General features: G+C 38.2%; 1 protein-coding gene across 15 annotated transcripts in view; it reads left to right on the top strand.

Moving 5' to 3' along the window:
• The window catches only part of LRRC4C (leucine rich repeat containing 4C), an 834,219-nt gene that overhangs the window by 735,894 nt on the left and 74,486 nt on the right, over positions 1-23,839 (top strand). For 5 of the 15 annotated variants that reach the window (XM_081155239.1, XM_081155247.1, XM_081155248.1 and 2 more), the window contains one exon: positions 3,924-4,002. The exons of 4 other annotated variants lie outside the window; for them this stretch is intronic. The gene's annotated coding sequence lies outside the window, so the exon portion shown is untranslated. Of the gene's footprint in view, positions 1-3,923; positions 4,003-22,071; positions 22,138-23,839 lie in introns of all 15 variants that reach the window. 6 more of the 15 variants (XM_081155240.1, XM_081155250.1, XM_081155252.1 and 3 more) reach the window with 2 other exon arrangements.

Here is a 23,839-nt window from a genome sequence, read left to right as displayed (position 1 = left end):
GTGAGAATTTTCATATAAATTAGTCTTCAAGTATGTTTAGAATTTATAATAGTAATATAATAATCAATATAGTTGATACAGTATTTAGAAAAATAATGTCTGTATTGGACACTGAGCCTCAAGCACAGTGGTGGGAGTAGCATTTTACTTAATGAAAACAGCCCTATAAAGAGATAGTTTTGTTATCCACATTCTACAAATGAGGAAAATAATCCTTAAGTGGATTAAAATGTGATTGAATTCATGAAGCCAGCGAGGGTGACGAAATCATTTTGATTGTTCAGCAAACCTTCAATTTTTAAAAAGTAAATACTGTACGTTCAAATGAAATGGAATGAAGTAAAATAGGACAGAAAAGGATACGATCAGAAAATAATAGAGAGTAGAGTAGAGATCACAAGTTCTGTGGTTTGATGGCTGAAACACTGCTTGCAGTTTGTACATCTCAGCCAGCTACTTAAATCGATGATAAACGTCTGTCTGCTTTTGGGTTTTTCTAATCACATTCCCAGTTCTTTGCACATGTTACATGATGAAAGCAGATTTGATGATTGGTTAATAGATACAGTTTTTTTTGTTTTTTTAATATGGCTAAGAAATCATTCAATTAACTCTTGTCAAATTTTCTTGCTTTCTTATGGTATTAACTACAGTCTTCCTATTATTATAACTGTTTATGTACCTGGTACATTCCTAACCAGCTTTTAAAATGCTGTGAGACGCCCTGTCCAGGTAGCTTAGTTGGTTAGAGTGTCGTCCTGATATGTCGAGGTTGCGGGTTCAGTCTCTGGTCAGGGCACATACAAGAATCAACCAATGAATATATAAATAAGTGGAACAACAAACCTCTCTCTCTCTCTCTCTTTCTCTCTCTTCCTGTCTCTCTAAAAATCAGTAGATTAAAAAAAAAGTGCTGTGGCAGAGAGCACCTCTTAAGCTCACCTCAGCACACTGTACGAAAAAACAGTGCCTGCACCTAGTAGATAACAAATGAATAGTTGTGAAATGGAAATTTAGTGAATTTTAAAAATAAGCATGATATATGTAGGAAGCCCAGCACAGAATGAGCACATGGAGGCCTCTCAATAAACATGAGCCGAATGAATAACTGAGTCATAAGTTCTAACTTTTGCCATTAAGTAGCTGCAAGCCATGGTCAAATCACTTCCTATTTGGGTCACTTCATTTTCTCGTCAATAGTATAAGGTGTTTTGATTTTAAGAATGTTTTTCTAACTGCTTTTCAGACTCTAGGAAGGTGTTTCAGGACCTCCATGAAGACAGGTAGTTTTTTAGCCGGTGATAGGAATTTAAGTGCCTCCTTTTATGGTGGACCTAAGATATTCTTTCAAAAAAGAGCTCTACTGCTCAAATTGTTGGAAAAAATACTGGTGCGTATTACCGTGTGGAATTTTGTTTATCTCAAACCAGCTTGTACATGCACCATTTAAAATCCATCTAGCTGTTTTTACATTACCATCAAGACCTGGACAAGAGGTCCTGCTATTCCAGAGGCCACATTTATATGAACTTGACGTTAATTTTTATAGGAATATTGGAGACAACATTAATTAATTACGAAGGTATGAAATAGTTCCTTTACTACAGAGAGAAATGCATGTTCTTCTGTCATGCATACATTGAGCTTTAAAGAATAATAATTTTTAACTGGAATAAAACATATCAATTTTTTCTCTTTTCCTCACTCCATCTTCTCTTTTTAGTTAAGAGAGCAGCGCTCTGAAAACATGTTATTGAACTGCTTCTTGATGCAGCCATTCATTGAAGGTGGTTTGGGTTTGTTTTCCTCTCCCCAGACAATAGAGTGGCAGGTTGGCAGATAAAATGTCTCTGCTTTGATCGATCTGTTAGAATGTAAAGATGACTATCAAAGTTACTGTGCCTGAGACATTCATCTGTGGCTTAGTAATAACCACCACAATAATAATAGTAAAATACAGTAGTGAAAATAATAATAATAAAGAGTGCTATTGAATTGTGTTTGTTGATTACTAGTGCCGGGCACCGGGTTAAATCATTTAAATATACAATGTGACGTATTCCCCATGGCAGTGCTGTGTGACAGGTTCCATTGCTGCAGGAGAGGAAAGTGAGCACCCTTCCCAAGGTTAATAGTATGTGATGAGTCAATATTCAATGAACTTATAATCCAATAGGCATAAAAATAAAGGACACAGATTTCACACAGGTAGAATATAGTGAGTGCTGTAAGAGAGGCGCACACAAGTATAATTTTCTCTAAGGTTGTCCATCTGTGTCATGATTGGTTCATTTATTTTTATAGGTATACACTCAATGTTCATAATATTACTTTTTTCCTGATTATGGGGGTTGGCAGGTCCTTAGAGCTTCCCCAGTACTTTCATCCATTTGCAGGATCTCTTTCTATAGCATCCCTGAGAGCTGGTCACATAATCCTGGTACCAAGTACCTTCAGCAATAAGCATGCTCCCTGTAGGCAGGAAATATCTGCTGCTCGGTTTCTGTGAATAGAAGTTGAGTCAAACTTGGTTTTCCAGTACCTTCCACTCTTGGTTTTGCCTAATATAACCAATTAAAATTTTATGATTGTCTTTTTTCAACAACCTAATCCTTCTTTGAGGCCTCTGTTTGGCTCTCTTCTGTCTCCCTATGCCTTCTTTTAGTATTAACATTGCAGTGTTTCTGTAAGGTTAAAACTATAATCCTGTAAAGTGTTTAGGAGTGTGCCCAACACATAATAAGCACTCTATATAGATGATAAGAATTATGATGCTAATAATGCAAAATTGTTGTTTATTGGATTAGATGTTGTTTATAGAATTTTTCTCCTCCTGGTTGATCATGTTTTATATATAATTATTTAGATACAGATACTAGTTTTTCTTAAATATGTTACAGCTACTAGGACACAATACTTCAGGTTCACTTGTGTATATTATTAAAATGAGCCCAATTAATTAAACCCTGGTTTAATGATTAACTTAATGGATAGGGGCATTGACAGTGTCCACTTCTGCATACATGATATCTGAGTTCTGACTTGCTGAGTCATATATTTAAATAACCTTTTAAAAACCTAAACCATTGCTTGGCTTTCTGATTGCTCGTTAGAAAATAGTAACAGTGAAAAGATGAAAAAGGGAGGGATGGAAACATTTAAAATAAATAGAAGCCATTTGAAGGATGCTCCCCTATATAAGCCTGAGGAATGGGAGATGAAATGTGGGTAAAGCATGACCAATGATCATGACAGGTCCTCCATTCAAAGGCTGAATCCGCCTTTTTCATACCAGCTCTTTGTTTATTAACCTAATAAAATTGTAATAAAATACAAAGGCTTCACTACAGACAAGGCCAGACAGCTAATTAAAAGATACTAAAATAGGCAGTTCCCTGGAGCCTCAAGTCTCTTGAGTCGCTTTTAAGGTTGATTTTGAATGACTTGTCCAGGCGGGGAGTCTTCCAGGAGGAAATGCATCTTTGTCTGGGGTTAAGTCAAGGGCTGGACTCCCAGGGCTCTCTCTGGTGAATCTCTGGAGGAGAAATGCCTGAGGCAGAGCCCAGACAGAGGAAGTCACCAGATCCTCTGGAAGGGGGAGGGGAAGGTTGACCATCACTCTGGACTGACATTCAGTTGCAGCACTTCTCAGGCCAAGAGGATGCCAAGGGCTCTTCTCTCCTGCTTTTCTTGTCTCTGGTGGGCACCAGCAACCTATGCAATTCTGAGGTCTCAAGTTCAGATACAATATCAACAGCTGGGACACAAGTAGTGCCAAGCACCATTTAAATATCTTTTCATCTTCTTGGATGTTGCTTTGGAAGGAGAATGTTCTAGAATGTGGCTCCTAGTTTTGCAGAATAATGGCATTTTCAGGCTGTATGGAATCTTACATCATCTAGTCCAATCACCTCATTTTGCAGATCAAGAAACTGAGGCTGAGAGAGGGGACTTGCCCAGAGTTACTCAGCTAGTCAGTGACAGTCAGCCGTGGAACCTGCGGTAAGTCAGATGGCCTCTTTGGGCTTCTCTTTCCAAATCTATAAAATGGAAATAAGGGATACGTCTACATAATCTCTCTAAAATCCCTTCCTATTCTAATATTCTACTTATGTGATGTTTAATTTTGGATTCCTGACTTACAGTGTGATTTTCATTTTGTAATCATTGGGAGACTTTTAGAAAAATGATGCATTTATATGCCTAAATAACAGTGTTCGAGCATTTTGATGAAGGCTGAAGTTCTAGTTAACAATTTTGCATTGTATACAGATACCTCTGTGTACAGCATAGATTTAGATGAAAGATTTTGAAAATACACCTGTTTTTGAAGATGGTTGATAATTTACTGCATTACATCTTAACGTTACAAACAGCTTTTAATAGAACTATAGTGAATGTTTCTTTATTGTTTATTGCTTATGTTGTTCTAGCCATTGCTGGAAAGTTCAGGTCTCATGAATGAGAAAGGATGCTGGAGAGGTACAGCAGTACAGGATAGAAATGCCCAAGTTGATTTGAGTTCGTTGAAGATTTCATTGCTTATAAGCAAGGATTAAATTTTCCCCTCTCGTTTCTTCAGCTGGCACATTTTAGACAAACTGACAGCAAATTCATTACCTAATGGCAGCGATAGAAGCTTTCATCAAGCATGTGCATGTTTGGTGTCTCTATATGGGGTGAGCTGCGCTATGGGAGTGGCAAGGGCGAAGGAGTCAAGGGAAAGATAGACTCGAGGTTTCAAGTCATTGTCTCCATGGAGTTTTAGGGGCATACAGGAGGGGCAAGGAACTTGATATGCTTTTTTTTTTTTTTTGGTCTGTTTTTCTTAAACTCATCGGATGCAAATATTTCTAGTCTTGTAAAGCTCTGACTTACAGGTACATTAATATCCATTTTTCCTATTAAATATGTGAACTTAAAATTTTTTGAAGTTCAGTTTATAATGCAGATAATTCCAAGGTTGGAGAGTTCATTGGTTGCAGGAAGAAGCCTTTCTGCTGTTTGCAAGGGGGAGGGCATCTTTACACCAGTGGAGTGCAGATTCTCAGACATTTATTACCTAAATGACATATGACAAGTTATTTATGATGATGTTTACAAGGATGTCAAAAGGATCAAATGAGATAATGCCTATGAAAGAAATGTGTACAATCTAAAACATAACAGGAATCTTCTTATATTGCATATTAAAGCAAATGGATAGGTATACAGAAGACAGTGAAGGGTAGAGAAGGAGAGGGTGTGAGAAGCAAATGTAGTATTTTAATTTTTCAGTAAAATCATGACTTAAAGCAAAGAGACTACTGGGATGCAGATGAAATATTGCTTGTAGAATATTCGATGGCCATGCTTCTGGATGTTGCTAAAGTGCACATTCTGATGCAGTAGGTCTGGTCTGGGGTGAGGTCTGACGGTCTCCATTTCTAAAAAGCTCCCAGGTGATGTTGTTGCTGCTGGTCTTCAAATCTTATGTCATCAGATGAACAGGTGTAACCCAAAGTCAACTAAGTATCTTACCAGGAAAGGAATAAATTTGTTCACATATTTGCTGGGATTTATATATCAAGGGAATACCGCCCAGCCTGGTTACTGTGCCCCCTTCCTTATCACATGAGAAAGAAACTTTCTGCACTTTCTGATTTTAATAAGTATTGTGAAAGCATTCTGTTTCTATTGGCGGGGATTTCTGCCTGAAAGATAGCAGCAAGATAGGGGTTTATATGCAACAGAATTTAAAATCAACAAGACCTAGGGAATCAACACATTGAGAAGGAGGTGAGTTTTCTCTTGTTTCCTTTCCAGGTATTAGCAAATAGAGGTCTTTGAATCTTTGGGATTTAGATATGTGACTGGTTGTCTTAACTCTCTCCTTTCCCTTGGCACAATGCATATTTACATTGACTTGTATCATTCATTTCCCTAATATAAATATGAACAGGAAGAAACCATGTGAGATGTTTCCTCTTTCTATATTTTAAATGCAACACACATTTACAGTTAGGAGCTGAAAAAATTTCAAAATTCAAAGGTGATCAGGAACATGTCAGGAAACAGTGGGTAGAGCAGTGCCGAGTTGAATGACATTATGAGGTGTTTGTTCTTACTGGATATTGACTCTGCTAGCTGAGACTGGCTCATAGGCACAAGAAAATACTTGAAATGCCAATCGGTCTCATTTACTGCCCACCCTTGGAAGAGAATTCTAAGTGCACAGATGGACAACGTGAAGCTTGTGCCACTATATAAACTTAGGATCCTTTTGCATTCTGCTGAATTTTTATAAAACTCCATTCAGCTGCGACTGCTCATTGGTCACTTTAAATCCTTTGTCATTTGTTCTGTCATTGTTTATTCTTTAACTTCCCTCCTCTCCTTCTCCTGCTCCCGTTGTGGCAATACTGGATAGTGTTATTTTGATTCTGGTAGCATGCTGCCCATTCCAAATTCCAGGTAATAACCAAACTTCAAGGGCATAGATGTTGCATGCTGAGAAGTGTTTTGATGATCCTCTAGGATTCATCCTCTTTGTTTTTCAGTTTGAACAAATAAACAAGCAAATAAACAAGACATTGAAAGAAAATATGGGGGAGGGCCCAGAAGAGAGCTCTGAGGTTAAGAGAAAGGGGATTAGGAAATGAAACGAACATTTATTGGGCGCCAACACTTTGCTAGGTTCTTTATTTACTTAGTGCTACTGAACCTTTGCCATGACCTTGTGTTAGGGACATCACTGGGCCCCCTTTACCAGGGGGCAAATAGTGCATAAGAGAGATTCTAACCAGAGATCAGAGCCTTGCAGACTCTCAGCAGCAAAGCTGAGGCAGGACAATCTGGGTCTCTAACTGGTCTCTACCAACAGGCTGAAAACAGAAGATGGTGGGAGCTGCACAAAAGTGTCATCCTTTCTTTGTCACAAAGTAGCTTGAACTTTTTCCAAGATAAGCAATTTAGATAAAAGGCAGAAAAGGGATGAGAATTGAGTTAAAGTTGCAGATCCCCTCCCCTCTGCCAGGTTGCTCTCTTTGCTCACTTTGAACCTAACCTGCATGTGCTGCTTTATGATGGTAATAACCCTTTCACGTGAACGAGACCTGTCTGTTCCTTAGTCAGCAATATGGGGTCATGGTGGTTAGTCCCTGAGCTGTTTAGAGGGTTGATATCATCTGTACTTGCTTAATATGCAGAATTTTTTTTTTAGATAAATCAAGATGAGCTTGCTTTATCCTTTATAATCCATATCTAGACTTACACTTAGGTGTTACTAGTAAATGATGTTCTCAGCTCTGCCCATTTATTCTTTAAAGAGTTACATATTAAGCACATAGTACATGCTAGAAACTGAGTTAGAAGCTATAGTAATCAGGATTGTCTACACTCTGCTATGGTAACAAATCAACTCTGAAATCTGGGTGGATTGACACAACAAAAGTTTATTGTTTGTGCATCCAGAGTCTTCTGTGGGCCCCGAAGTTCTGTTCTTTAGGGCAGCAGCTCCCTCTCAGGAGATATGACAGAGGCTAGTCTGCTTCTATCTATGGCTTTGCCTTCTCAGCATGTGACTTGCAGGTTGCTGTCACTGGCAAAAAGAGGCTGGAAGTGCCTTAGGGGCATTTCTCTGTCTCCTTTAAAAGTGACACACACTTACATTCTGTTTACAATCCATATGTCAGGAATCACGTGGCCCTACGTGACTCTGAGGGCAATGGTGGGAGGGTGTAGGCGGTGTCATCTTCTCCATGCCTAGGAAAGTAAAAGTAAACATACTGGTGAGTGCTGTGGCTTCATCACAAGTTCCAGGGAGAGTGAAGATTAAATTGTTATCTCCTTGTATGAGAGCTGTGCAATCATATGAGTAAAACAATAATTACAGGCGAGTATTTAAGGCTATATTACAAGTTGGCAGAGCCTATAACTCCTTAAGCCAGCCACTGCTGTTCTGTTTAGAGAATTCCTTTTTCATCTGCAAAAGTTGACATGAGATGTAAAGATTCCCTGTACTCGCTCACATTCATGTTGTCTACTTAGTTCTCTTAAATAGAGGCCAAGATGTTTTAAAAAATAAGCCTGGGTCTTAGAAGTTGTTTTTCTGAACCAGTGGTCTTGTGGTAGTTGTTTCACAGAAAGAAGAAAATTCTCCTTGCCTACTCTAAGTGGGAAGGGCAGAATGAAGCCACTGTCTTCAGGCACGTGTTCTTTATAAATGCCCCAGCATTTATGCCTGTCATGGTCCAATATGGAAAGATGGAGACAGTTTTCTGGCATCCCATACAAAAAGTAAAGCATATCCAATTGGAGACGTCTATACCTTGTGGAAAAATAATAGTGAAAACTAATTAACTAACTAACTAACTGAGGCCATGAAAGTAAGTTTAGTCTTCAAAGCATGAACAGGTCCATGGAGTTGGGTTGAAGATGACATGTTGCTATAGAGTCTAGATAGTGTGTGTGTGTGTGTGTGTGTATTTGGTGCAATGTTTTCTGTTAAAACTGTTTTACTTAAAAAAAAAAGATCGGGGAAAAGCTAAAAACATGGTGTCATGATGATTTGTTTGGAAAGGAAGAATAAAAATTGATGCCATCTTTTGAATTTTTCTTAGAGTGAAAACAATTTTTACTATTTCTGTCCTCTTTATAACTGGAATTTGACTTATCCAGAGACTTAAATATTTGGGCTTTCATTATAAAATGTTTCCTCTCTGCAATTGTTCCCATGCCTTGATTTTCAAATTTCATTGGCTTTAAGTTATATCCACATAATGTAGAGAAGTATGATGGCTTCTGAAATTTTGAAGATAAACTAGAAAGGAAAATTATGGAAATTACACAATAACAGTAATAATAGTGTAATCCTAAACATAAATTGGGCATTCATTATGATTCAAGTATTGGGTTAAATGTTTTGAAAAGATCATTGCTTCTAGTCTACATATTTCTGAGAGGCAGGTACTATTATTAACGCCATTTTAACAACCAGCTTAAAGAGATGTTAAATAAATTTCAGTGTCACATCACCAGAAGGTATCTGTCTGATATATTTAATTTTAAAAATATATATATCTTTATTGATTTCAGAGACAGGAAGGGAGAGGAAGAGAGAGAGATAGAAATATCAATGATGACTCATTGATTGGCTGCCTCCTGCATGCCCCCTACTGGAGATCGAGCCCCCAACCCTGGGCATGTGCCCTGAATGGGTATTGAACTGAGACCTTCTGTTTCTTGGCCATATTTCTGAGCACTACAGCTGATAAATAACCAACTTCCCAAAGAATGAAAATACAGATGCACAGCAGTAACAAAAATGAACCAGTGCTGGTGTAATACTTGAAAAGCCTATCATTGCATTTAATCAGAATAGTTTTCTAACAAGTGGTTTTTACCCGCATTGCCCCTACAAGACTGTGGTCTAAGTGGATGTACCTTCATTTATTGGCAGCAGGAGATTTCTACCTCAGTAAGCCATGATGCATAATAGGAAATTTCAATTTCTCTGTCTAATGGAGAAAGTTGAAATTGAGTAGAAGTGTTCCATTTTGTTCTTTGCATTAGAGAAGAGATACACAAGTGTGAACTCATCAAGTTCTCATTTTTAACCACTGGTATCTTGATACAAATTACAAAACTTTAGATATTTAAATGAGGAAAAAGTTACCTACATTAATGTGGGCAGAATATGTCCCGCACAGCATATGCGCTATGTGCATATTAAACACGTATATGTGTATACACACGGCCATGCTGTGTAGGCCTTGGATGTCATATTTAGAAAGCAGAACATTCTGGTTGTTTTAATCCCTTTTTCACCCAGGTTGCCAACCCCCCTCCTCTCTGACAGCTGTCAGTCTGTTCTCTGTATCTATAAGTCTGTTTCTATTTTGTTTGTTCATTTATTTTGTTCATTAGATTTCACATGTACATGAACTCATATGGTGCTTGTCTTTCTCTGACTGGCTTGTTTCACATAGCGTAATTCTCTCCAGGTCCATCTCTGCTGTCACAAAGGGTAAGATTGCCTTCTTTTTTAAGGTATTCCATTGTGTAAATGTACCACAGTAGGGTGATTGCCAGAGAGAAAGGGTAGTGGGGAGAGGTGGGAGAGGGTAAAGGAGGGATAAATGGTCATGGAAGGAGACTTGACTTGGGATGGTGGACACACATTAAATATACAGATGATGTATCATAGAATTGTACTCCCGAAACCTATATAATTTTATTAACCATTGTCACCCCAATAAATTCAGTAAAAAAGAAAACATATTGATAAAGGATGGAGTACATCCCATTGTCAGTGTTTTCTTGGGCATTCTGGGAAATAATGTGTTTAGGGTGGCTGCACATATCTATTTGCTCAGCAAAGCTAATTTTAGCTGAGGACCAGAAATACGTAGAGAGCAATGACATATTTTTTGCTAACAATGCTAGGCTATCATGCCAAATCAGGATACACAGGCCCCCAAAAAGTGAAATATTAAGGTACTGCAGAAGTTTCAGTTCTTTCAGAAAGGAAGAAAATTTGGCACTTGGGAGCTCAGAAATAATCCATTTACTTCAGAAATATGCAAAGCAAATTTAATCTTCTCTTTTTCTACCTCTTTGACGAATAGCTTTCTTTATCTTTTCCACTCCTCCAAGCAGCCTTTTCCTCTGTAGCTATTGTACTATTCTACTTAAAACCTCACATTTTAAAGACATATCTAAACTTTACATTTTAACATATAGTTAATAATAACCCCACACCACATATTTACCAGGATATAAAACTATTTAAAAACATTAATAATTTTTTTTAAAAAGTAAAAAAAAAAACTGTTGTGTTTCTTCTTCCAATGTCTTTTCCTTAAAAATTTAGAAATATTTTCTTAGGTTTGGGGTAGTTTGGAAATCTTGAGGCTCACTGACACCTTTTTTTAAAGATATCCTACAAGGGAGGGTAGGATGCACCGCTTCCACTGATATTGCTTACTTGAGAGTGGCTAATAGGCCTCTCCTTAGAGAGGGAACTGAAAGAGATGACCAAGGGATGAGCAGTGAGATAGATTTGGGTTATTGGAGTGAGAAAGAGCTGTTGGCTGGAGCTCAGGGACTTCCAGGTCAGGAAGACCTGCATTTGAATCCTGCCATCTCTTCTAACTACCTCCCACTTCTCCCAGCTTCAGTTTTCTCTTTTGCAAAACAGCAATCATAAACTCTCTGGATTGTGTGGGGTAACATGACTCATCATGCTCTTTACCTGGCAGGCAGCCGGCCTACCCTGAGGGGTGATTCTTTTCTTATTGTAGCAGAGCTTTATATGATTCTTCGAGATTAAAAATCCATGTTCTGCTTCTGGTTTCTTACCTCTCAAATAACCATGCTTAGAAACAAAGGGGATGTGGTGAGGGATGGCATCGGTGGTAAACTCACTCACCTATTTCTAGCATTGCTGAGAAGATGTGTCTGGTATGGAGAGAATAGAGCTGTAAGCAGGCCCCAAACCATCATCATCATAATTGTCTTCTTCAAAGGAGCGCCATCTGCTTATTTGACTGAGGGAGATCAATATGGGATGAGTTTTATAAGGTTTGATGATTTATTGGGAGGAGTGGATGAAGAGAGAGCTTCAGTTTACCATTTATTTAAATTCTCAGTTTTAAAAACCAACTGCACCTGCCACAGATTCTCACCATAAAAATCATAGACCTCTCCATTCCAACTCCCGCCACCCCCTGCCCCTAGTTTGTTTGCACAGCATGTCCTCAGCCTAGCCTCCTTTTCAGATAGGACACTTCATGTGAGTTTCTGGGTTCTCAGTGAGCTGTGTTTCAAAGTTAATATCATGTTATGGCACCATATGGGCGATGACAGAAAATAACAGCCTTTGAGGGCTCACCTTTCAGGAGTGGGGGTGTGTAGGACTTAATTAATGAATGATGCACGATCCTCTACAATCCTGAGATAAAAAGACTGTAAAATCAGAGAACTGCTATTTTCCTACTTCTAAATAAATACCTGCCAAGCTAACAGGGATTTAAATAGCTATTTAAATGCAAAATGTGCAGCACATGCAGGCGTATGTGTGGGTGCATGTGTGTGTGTGTGTCTATAAGTAATGAACTACATTTAATCCTGGAAGGAACTTTAGGCTTCCCCCTCATGTTACATCTTTAACAACTGAGGTCATAGATGATTTTTCCCCAAATCATAGCACTTGTTAGAGCCAGATTCTAAAGTAGGTCCCAGATTTCTTAGACCCAGCACTCTTTGCAACATTCAAGACTGCCTCACTCTAGGTATTCTATATAAAACCTATGGAATATCATCAAACACTAAGGAGAAATGGTTTGTGACTAAACTGAAACCTTTTTCAAGCTTAAGCAGGATTATTACTATTCTATGAAATCTTGTAGATGACTTTTCATCACTTTGGGCACAGAATAAGAGATGGTCTTGGAGCCCCCTCTATGCTGGGGAAATAATACTGACAACAACCCATGTCATCTGCCAAGGCAGCAACCACCTTGCATCACTGACTGGAGTTTAATGTATTACTGTGATTGTGTTGCGGTATTGTAGAGAATTGCTCAAAGGAAGTACATAGTGTTTTTCTGTATAGCAGGCCAAACTAAAGATCCAAAAATTGGCATAATTTGACCTAGCCTAAAATTGTTGCTGTAGAATAGGCTAGCAGTCTGAGTCATAATAAAGTGAATTCTGGACTTCAAATCAGGTGACTTGAGATTCAGTACCCAAGCCAACATTCCTCTTACTCACAGTGTGATCTCTGGCAAGTCACTGAGCTGCTCTGAACCTCAAGGTACTTTTTTCAAAAACTGAATAATTTCTAGATCATGTAGCTTGGAGGAGAGTTATATCAGATAATTCAGGTAAAGTTGTCCATTTTGAATAGTGAAAATAACATGTCCCTAGTAGAAAATCAACTATAGATGTAATATTTTGAACCTAAATCTAAAGAAAGATGTCAGCAATGATTAAGATGTATATTTAGGGTTTGTTATGTAGAAGGCAATCCTTCAGAGATCAGAGACAGAGAGGAAGTGTTTATACAAGGAATTAGAACATCTATAGGCCCTGGCTGGGTGGCTCAGTTGGTTAAAGTGTCATCCCCATATGCCAAGGCTGTGGGTTTGATCCCCGGTCAGGGCACATACAAGAATCAACCAATGAATGCATAAATTAGTGGAACAAAAATCGATGTCTCTCTCTCCCTCTCTCTATTAAATAAATAAATGAAAATTTTTTTTAAAAGAAGTTACATCTTCTCTTAAAAAAATTGATCCCCTCTACTAAGTAAGTGGCTTTGCTTTGATATCACACTTCTAGATATCATTCATTACCACACATGTGGGTGGCTAGTAGCTTTTGGAAAAGATGAAATAACCAGAACAATAGAACCTACTGTGTTGGAAGCTTCATTTTTGTAGAAAAATTCCAACTTCCTTGTAGCTTTTACTTTATTGTAGTTTTGTTTTTAATTTTATGTTGGCACCACAGTCAGCTTAATCACTTAATTCAAAGTCTTCAAGTCTTCCATTTTTACCCCCCAATGGAATTCGGGCTAGTTCACGGCAAAGGTTTTCAATATTCAAATAGTTTGTCTGTTTCTCTACGGATAATGGATTTACACCATATATTCAAGTAGTTTCAACTGCGTGGCTCATGATTTCATATAGGAAGTTATAGGGATTTGTTTCCACAATGGCTTTTATTGGTCTCTTTATATTTTATAATTACTTCAAGTCCTAGGCAATAATAGTGGCCTATACTCTGATTCTTATGGGTAACTGTGGTAATTTCATTTTATTTTAATACGTTAGATCAACCCCCAGCTGTCTGGCATTGTCTGGATGGGTTTCTACCTGATAGTGGATGGTGGGAGATAAATAAAATAACCTTTGGGGGATATTTCAACTTTACATACATAGCTATGGAAGTAAAATAAGTAAAAGTAACCCAATAGATTTCATGAGACTCCTTGCATTATCGATGACTTTCATTTGGAATAACTTATTAATTCATTCAATGCCTACTTAGGGTCACATTGGTTCTGGATGATGAAGAGACAAAATGGGTTAAAATACGCTCTCTGTATGAAGTAGCTCCAAGCTTTTGAGGGGCACAGGACCGGGGGAGGTAATTATATTAAAGTTGTAGATACAATGCAAAAGTCATGACAGACTAAATGTTCTGTTAAATTCTCCTAACTAAATTTGGGATGGAATCCTTTCTGGGAATATTTCCCCAAAAGGTAATGCTTAACCTGGAGCTTAAGAAGTAGAAATTAGCCAGGAGAGGAGTACTGAAGGAAGAATACGAGTTCTCAGCTCCTGTGCCATGAAATTCTTAGCTGTCACTCTAGTACTGATGAACCATAAAACATGCCTTCAAGTGGCCCTTTAAATAATGACTGATAGAGCATAACAAACAAAGCAGCCTGTACCATTAGAATTACAAGAAGTGTAGGAAAGTGCATTGGTATGGGCCACTTGTCAATGGGGAATTTGTCTTGGGATCAAAATGGTAGTAACTTATTGAATACTTACTCCATTCAAGCTAAGGATTTTATAAACATTATCCTGTTTAATCCCAACAACACATCTATAGGTAAAAATTATGATTATTATTTCAATTATAGAGATTAATCAATGAATGAAGGCCTATAGGAAAGAGTAGGTTATTTTCTTACATACATGTAGATAGTGAGTAACAGAGTTGGACTAAAACTCTGGTTTAGCAGAATCTAAAAATCATGATCTTTGGGCTATGTTGCTTTGTCTTTATAAATTGTATTTGTCATATTGCATTTATTATGGGCACCACAAGTGTTGAAAAGTTTAAATTGGAGAAAGCTGAAAAAGCCAGACAAATAATGAAAAAATTGGATTTGGAGGCATATACAAATAGATTAAAAGTTATTAAATAAAGCCCAAGTTATAGGGAGGCAATTTATCCACATATATAAATGCTAAATGGAGATGGAATTATATATAACCCAGGTCAACAATATATAATAAGGATTTTAATGATTGTGGGGGCTACTGAGTATTTGACAGCCTCTATAGAATAAAAAGCTATTGGATTTTGAAAGTCATCTCATGGGAAATATTGGAAGCTGAAACACTTGAGGAATGTAAGACTAAATTGGATAAAACATACCTCTAATCTCCAATATGATCTCTTTGTGTGAAATGCATGCACAAACACACTCACCATTCAAAGCTACTTTTAATTTTTATAAATTGCATGTCACAGTTTATTTAAATAATGGTTTTAATCTTAGAAGAGAAAACTTAAAAAAAAATTTTCAGGTAGGAGCTAAAGCATTGCAGGATAGTTGTAGAAACTGAAGTCTCCTTACAGTGGGACGGAAAATATGCAGTCATTTAAAAATAATTAGTTCTGCAAAGGGATATGTGAAAGGAAGGTCTTGGAAAGGAGGCAAAGAATTAATTTCCCAAAAGGCACTGCAGATAGAATTGTGGTTGGCACATTTCATTTTGCAGATACACCTCTGACCGGTACCTTGTCCGTTCTCTTAGGTGACATTTGGAAATAGTGGTGCTCTAATGATTGTCCAATCATGCAAATGAGAAAGGCACCTTTCAGCCATTTCACTCTGGACTGACTGAGCTCAGCCTTGGTTAGGTTCCTTCTTAAGGAGCTCTAAAACAAAGTAGCAGAAAAGTTACCCAGACCCCTACTGAGTGGGAGTTGGGGGCTCTTTATCCTGCCTAAGCCCCCCGGGATTCTCCTTACTCAGCAATGGGAGAGAAGGTTATGACATTGAAAGGAGCCTTCCTACTGGCCTGCTGTGCTCTGGTTGTTCTGAATCTCTTGAGTTGCACTAAGCAGTGGTGTTTTCTTCCTCTGTGCTTAATTAAGTGCTGGTGTCCTATCTCGTATACATATGTATTTAAGATTTCTTTATGTATTTCATGTCTTGCATTCCAGTCAGTCCAGGCCTCAGTGGCTTCTCTGATGGCAAGGTAAGGGGCAGTGCTGTTTTGCCCACTTTACCTAGTACCCACTGGACTCTGAAGTCTATCATGATTTCCCCATTGCAAATATAATAAAGAACAGACTCACGATCCAGCCACTCAACGTATTTTATAATATGGAAACAGCCTATATTTCCAGGCTTTTCTTATAATTTCTTTGCTATATTTCTTAACCTTTTCCTACATGTGCTTTTGTCCCAGTCAGGCCAGTGACTGCTCACCACTGCTGAAACTTGGTTCATCCTGGGCCACTTTCCAGCTTTTGCTCAAAGTGCTCCCTGTGCTTTTACCACCATCTCTCGTACTCCTTGTATGCCTTCTGCTCTATTTACAGTATCCACCTATTGAAACTCTACCATAATGTGCGAAAAAACAGGTCTTGAGCTTCCCTGCTAAGCAAGGCCCTTCCTTGCTTTGAGCCTTCGCAGCGCTAGCCTGGCACTGTCCCTGAGGACTCATCCTAACCCATTATGAGCACTCATTGTGTTACCTGAAGTTTCTGTTACAGGGACTTCAACATGGGAGGTGATGGATAAATATTTACTGAATGTACGGGAATTGTTTCTCTGAAATGCATTGCTTTTTTTCAAGTGAAAACTGAATTCAGAAGCAATCTAAATGCCTAGAGGTACAGGGAATGAATAAATGTGTTATGACACATCCTTATGTGGCCTATGCTACAGTTATTAAAATAAGGCATACGAAGAAGCTGTAATGCCATGGAAAAAATTATTATGGTATACAGTAAATGGATGACATCCACAAGGAATTTTTCCTATTCCTTTCAGAGGTGCCGGGATATTTTAATAATAGTATAATAACAGTAGCTAACGCTTACTGGTTATTTACAATGTGCCTAGTCATCTTGAATTGTCATGTATCTTATTTAATGTAGAAAAGTAAACTTGGGCTTAAGGCAATTAAATTATTTGCCCAAGGTCAAATACTTCACATGAAGCAATGAAGTGTGGTGGCTAAGGGGAAGGAAACTTAAGCCAAAATGCCTGAGTTTTGTTTTTTGTTTTTAAATGCCAAGTTTTAGTCACTGTCCCATCACTTGTAAATTACTTGCCCTCTCTGAGTATCTGTTTTATCAACTATGTAACAGAAATAATAACTATTGTGATAATAACGATTAAGATAATAAGAACCCTAAATAGTGACTTGGGGGTAGTGGCTCCCATTTTGGGGAGTGAAGGTCTATTAGGTAGATCTAACAGTTGAGAAGTATATGTGGGGGGGGGGCAGGGCAAAGAGGAGTGGCAGCGATTATAAATAGAGCGCTCAGGAAAGAGAGCTTGAGAAAGCATTTGGGTAACTATAAATTTTAAAAAAAGGTGAAAGTGAAAGCCATATAGATATTAAGAGGGAAATTTTCCAGGCAGAGGGACTAGAAAGTGCAGACACATTGAGGTGGAAGAGGCCTGGCTTGGAAGAGGAATGGCATGGGGGCCAGTTAGGATGCAGGAGTGAGCGTAGGGACAAAAGTCACAGAGACCAGAAAGGCTGTGGCCATGGTGAGGAATCAGGAACTCTACCCTAGGTTTAATTAATTCACATGTATATCATTTAAGTGTTAATATATAATATTAATAGTAAGTATATATGCATAAACATATATTTGGTAAAATATATGCTAACTAGTATGTTTATATTTAAAATTAGTGTCAAAGTTTAAGACTCAAACACCATGAGAGCCTGCTCATTCCTCTCAAGCTCTTTGTTGACCCAGAGGTCAGCTAGAGTACTTTTCTGGCCATAGGCCATGTTTTTATTTCATAATTGAGTCTAAAATTTTAAATGTTCTGTGATTCTCTAAGCAGATCTTGGGACTTGCATTTTCCCACAGCACTAAATAACATTTACGACCACAGCCCTCTGTAGGTCTCTCCTTGCCTCAGCAAACGCATTATCTCATTTCATTTGTATACCAGATTTGCAAGGGAGCTAGTAATGCTTTCATTTTAAGGATAAAGAAATTGGGAAGATACAGAAATTTGCCTAAACAAATACACTTCTAATACATGAGAGTACCAGGACTTCATCCTGAGCCTTTTTGACCATAAAATATGTGTTCCTCCTATCACAATGTTTCTCTCAATTATAATTTCCTAAGACCTGAAAAATAATATTTTTATGTACTGGCTTTGTTATTTACTAGCTGCATTTACTGTTTCTTACTAAAGTTACTTAGTCTTGGTCAGCCTTAGATTTTTTGTCTGTAAAATGGGATATTAATATTAAATATGTTATAAAGATATTGTGATTATTATATGAGATAATCCATGTAAACAAACAACAAAGTGCTTCAAACAGAGTAATCACTCAATAAATGTTAGGTATTATTTATCATTGTTTTCAAGCTTCTGCATATATAAGTAGAAAATGGAAGAAGTTATTTGGAGTGTTATTTCCATATGGTGTCATAAAATAGATTTTCTAACCCTTCTGCTCCTTCATTCTTTCCAACCACACCACTTTTTAAATTTTGAACTTCCATAATTTACAGATTATGTGCAACCAGATACCATTATTAATGAGCTTAAAGGAAAATTGATTAACCTCCTAATGACTTCCTTCCCCCGAACTGAAGCTGATCCTGGATTTCCTCAGATGCTCTGTGATTGCTGCTGTCTGCCTATAATTAGTGTTTTCAAAAAGATTGACTCCAGCATCTTGTCCAGCCCTGTACTCCCTCCCCTTGAAGGACTTGAGGTCTTCCCATTGCTCTTATGACTTGTTACCAACTGTGTTCCTACTGGTGCAGAAACACACTGACAGGCATGTCGATGGTGCCATTTGTCTTCAAGTTCACCTTTTGTTTCATAACTGGGGAATTTCACAGAAAGATCTATGCTAATTCTTCTAGTTTCTGGGAATCCCCTGGGCTTTTCTCTTGCAATTCTGTGTTCTTCCTGGGCTGCTCTCACTCCCTCATCTCCCATCTTCAGTTTCTTAGCCTCCTTTCAGAAAATAACTAGCCTGTTCTAATCAAATAATTCATTTGGCATCACACAAGCATTTTCTTTTGTCTAGAAAAAAAAATTGCCCACTTGGACAAAAAGAAAAACCCTAGATTGTGCCACCTTGCACCTGCTAGTTCGAGGCTTGACTCACAGAACAGGGACAATCAAGGACAGGATTAAGAAAATCAGCGTTCTATTGGTGTCCATCTTTGGGGCTGGCTAACTTTGGAAAGGAGACAAGCAGGCATTTTTGCTCTGAGGACGTGGGAGTTAATGATGGCCACCAGAATAGCCAGATTCTGTTACCCTTCCTTCACAAACGAAATGGTCAAATTCATCTTCATTATGCAAGTACCAGCAGCAAATGTGAAAGTCTCAGGATAGCTCTAAAGTCATAGTAGAAATCTGTAGCCTTTGCAGTTGCATATTTAAGAAAAAAAGAAAAGAAAGAAAGAAAGAAAGAAAGAAAGAAAGAAAGAAAGAAAGAAAGAAGGAAGGAAGGAAGGAAGGAAGGAAGGAAGGAAGGAAGGAAGGAAGGAAGAAAGAAAGAAAGAAAGAAAGAAAGAAAGAAAGAAAGAAAGAAAGAAAGAAAGAAAGAAAGAAAGAAAGAGAAAGAAAGGAAGAAAGAAACAAGGAAAGGAAAGGAAAGGAGATGAAGACTTATATTTGCTTTTACACTTAATTAAATAGTTAATCCAAAGCAGTGGATGAGACTGGCACCTCGAAATATATGAAAAGGATCAGTGTCTGAACAGTAATTGTTTAAATCTTTTAAATTCTATATAAAATGCACAGAACTAAATAAGAGGGAACATTACCCTCCGTATTTTTCTCATTTTCTTCATTTGTTCACAGGAACAGATTCATCTCATTGCCAGCCTTGAACAAAGAGGCCATGTTCCTCAACTCACAGACTTTTCCTTCCCTGCTTTCTTGAATGCTCTGCAAATTTCCCTCTCAGCTCTTTGGCCTGTGGGCTTGCCAAAGAGTGCCTATTCTGTGAGCCTTTGGTTTTTGCCTTCCTAAGCAGTTCTTAATTGTTTTCTTTGTTTCTTTCTTGAGCCAGTCCTGAGCCTGGTCCTTTCCCAGACTGCCTTAGTGTTTTTACTCCATGGGGAAATTTCCATGGGCCTCTGCTCTCATTCATTCAGTCAAGGTCAGGGGTATGTTTTTATTTATTTCTTGGACCCAGCAGGGGTTTCCTGCCTGTTTTTGTGTGTCAGTTTGGAGTTAATTGGACTAATCAATCTAATGAATTTGCCTGAAGTTGTTCAACAGCCATTGTAGCTCTGAAAACTGTTGACCGCAGTCCACAGCATGGCGTAAACCAGGTCTCAGTTTAAATTCCCTTTCTTCCAACTAACAACCTGTGTGTGGGCTTAAATTTCTTTCTTTCTTTTTTTCTTTTCTTTTTTCTTTTTTTTGCCATTTTCTAGATGTGTGAGCCTGAGCTAGTACTTAAATTCTCTCTGAGCTCCTCTTTTTTTCATTTGAGATTATATTTGAGACTATATTATCTTCCATGTAGCTTGAAGTAGGAATTACTAAGTATGCAAAATGTATTACAGAAAACTTGGCACATATTAGATGCTCAATCAGTGTAGCAATCAGTAGGAAAGAAACTCATCCATAATTTTTCTAATGCTTCAGTCTCACTCTGTCACTTTAGATGAGACTTGCCTATGCTCACATCTCTCTGAGTAGGAGGATTATACACCAGAACATCATGATTTTATGACAGGAAGAAGATATCGGGGATTGGGGTGTTCCAACAAATAATGCCCTTTTTGTTTTGCCTATTAAGGAAGAGAGTTCACCATAATTTGAAGGAATCTACTTAATATCATTCAGCTACTAAAGAGCAGAGCCAGAATTCCTGGCATTTTGACTCCAATCTGGTGTTCTTTCCCTTTACACCAGCTCTCCCAAAATTTTTGCCCACAGATAATGCTCCTACAACATGTTCTCAGAGGGTCTGGCAATGCCTAGTTTCATCGCTTTAGCCAAAATGCCATTCCTTTTACTCTTACTCAAAGAAGATCAAAATGCCAATGAGTGAGAACTCTTGGTAGTCACAACCTTGAATACCCTCTAATTGTAAGAATGAAGACATTATTTATGAACTTTGCTACTCTAACACTTATAACAGATTACACGAGACACTCCTCAAAATGTTGGTCCACTGGTCTTTTGTAAAACACATCTAGAATTTGCTCTAAGGTGAGTTTAGCTTTTAAGTGTTGTGCATTCAGCTTTTATCAAAAGGGCAAGGTGGGAAACAAGTGGAGGTGCTGCTGGCATCCCGGTACCAAGATGTCTCTCGATTTCAGTCCCAGTCTCTAGGGCCTGGGCATCGTTTTCCGGTTTCCTTCAGTTGGCAATATTTCCACTCAGCCATTTCACTAGAATTCCTCGGTGGTTGCTCCCCAAGGTATTGTTTGTTCACGTGCCATCTTGCAGTAGTAGCACAGCTTGATGGCTGAACACATGGAGCCTAGAGCTTCCCACTTGGATTTCAGTTCTGCTTCCAGTTTGACTGGATGCGGGACCTTGAATAAATTATGTAGCATCTGCACCTCCGTTTCCTCATCTGAAAAATGAAGGCAATGATCGTATCCACCTCAGGCGCTACTGTGATGGTTATATCGTATGTTGTACGTAAAGAATGTATATGTTGTTCATATTTAATATATGAAAGAGCTTAACAGAATGCCGTACATAGTGGATATCATTAGAAGCATTGGACCTATTATCTTGTTCCTGGGAGCAGAGCCCCAATTGAACTCTTTGTACAGACTGGAATAGATCTAAGGATCATTTAGTAATTCCCAAATATTTAGCTTCCTTGTAGCTTCAGAGATTGTTTTAATGCTCTTATGGCTCTTGTATTTTCCTTATTTTTATGTCTTCTACTCCCAGTAAAAGTTGTGTTTTTACAAACTACTAGAAGTTTCCAAAATGAGCATGTAATTACCCTGAGTGCTTTGCTCCTAAATCCACAATAACAAGCATTTAGTTTGTTTTTCAGAGCTTTGTGCATAATGAATATTTATGCAGGACTTAGTGAAATCATGAAAATTAACAGATGTCCTTACCTACCTAAACAGGTGGTTACTGTATCAACAACGGCAATAAGAACAGTGATGCTACCACAGGACCTATTACTGAGTCTGGTAAGCATGATTTCCTGCCTGGTTACTACTCAGACTGGTAAATGCATTGACAAGCAAATAAACACAGCTCTAAGGATATTTTAAAATATTAGCATAAAATAGGAACTTTATTTGTGCAAATGACAAAATTACAAATAACAATGGCACCAGCACAATACAGTAGTCCCTCTTATCCACAGTTTCCCTTTCTGTGGTTTCAGTTACCCACCGTCAACTGCTGTCTGGAAATATTAAATGGAAAATTCCAGAAATAAACAATTCATAAGTCTTAAATCGTACACCATTCTAAGCAGTTCGATGAAATCTCTTGCCATCTCTCCATTCTGTCTATGATGTGAATCATCCCTTTGTCCAGCACCTCCAGGCTGTATGAGCTCCCCGCCCTTAGTCACTTAGTAGCCATCTCAGGTATCAGATCAGCTGTCATGGTGTCACAGTGCTTGTGTTCAAGTCACCCTTATTTTACTCAATAATGGCCCCAAAGTGCCAAAGTAGTGATGTTGGCAATTCTGTTGGCCCAAGAGAAGCCATAAAGTGTGCATATGTATAGGAAAGGAAACATAGTCAGTATAGGGTTTGGTACTATCCATGACTTCAGAAATCCTTCAGGGATCTTGGAACACATCCTCAGGTAAAGGGGGACTGCTGTAGGGCAGAGTTGGCATGAAGGCTATGCAAAACTATAAGGGATCCAGGCTTCTTCTAGGTCCCCTGTTCTGGTATTCTAGCATTAACTTTTAAACTTCAAGATCAAAAGAGTGCAGTTTGTTCTTTCTTTCATTTTCATTAACATGAACCACAGTGGCTGCTAACGCTTCAGCCATCATGTCCATATCCCAGGAAATAGAAGGGCAAAATGTAGAAAGGACATTATGAAGCTATCTCTATTCCGAATTTACTTCTTTAAAGCATCATCCTTAAAATTCTCAAAGGACACTTTGGCTTATGTTCTCTTTGGTAAGGACTTAGTCATATGACTACGTGCAAAAGAGTCTAGGAAATGCAGTCTTTTATTTGGGGCTCCTTATAGCCCCCAAAGTACAACCAGGTTATTTTGAGGAAGAACAGAAAAATGACCTTTGAGTGGGCAACTAGCAAATTGAATATCAACCTTTTATTTTGATTTGGCATTTTTTGATTTTCCTTAGTACCTCATTTTTTTAAGGTATGTTTACATCTAACAAAGCATTTTTCCGTATTTTTTTGAGTTCTGTTTATAATTAGTGATTATTTTCCTGTTTATTTTTGCTTTAAGTTTATTCGCATATAGCACCTGCTTTTAAAAAAGATCTCAAAATACTTTCCAGAAGCACATGCCAAAGAGTTTGTACTTTCTTTCATTTTCGTTAACAAAAAAATGTACTATGTGCCTTCCGATTTAGGTGCTGGGAATAAAAGAGTAAGCAATACAAAATACCAGCCTGTCTGGGGCTTACTACTGGTAGAGAAAGATAAAAGATAAAGGAGTCCATAATATAATGTGAGGTTGTGGTAAATAGAGCACAGCCAGGGAGAGTGCTGGGTGGGGCGGGGTGTGATCTTTCACAAGGTGCTCACGGCAGGCATTCCAGCAGAGAGGGAAGCAAAACAGATGCCCTCAGGGCACGTCCTTGAAGGAACTTCTACCTGCTGTGCTCAGCAAGGAGAGCCAGGCAGCTGGACTTCAAGGATGGATGGAGAGTTTTAGGAGATGAGTTCAACA

Source organism: Miniopterus schreibersii (assembly GCF_964146895.1).
Source record: "Miniopterus schreibersii genome assembly, chromosome: 12".
NCBI classification, from domain to species: domain Eukaryota; kingdom Metazoa; phylum Chordata; class Mammalia; order Chiroptera; family Miniopteridae; genus Miniopterus; species Miniopterus schreibersii.
Note: the sequence above shows the minus strand (reverse complement) of the source record. Positions and strands in the feature narration are given on the sequence as shown.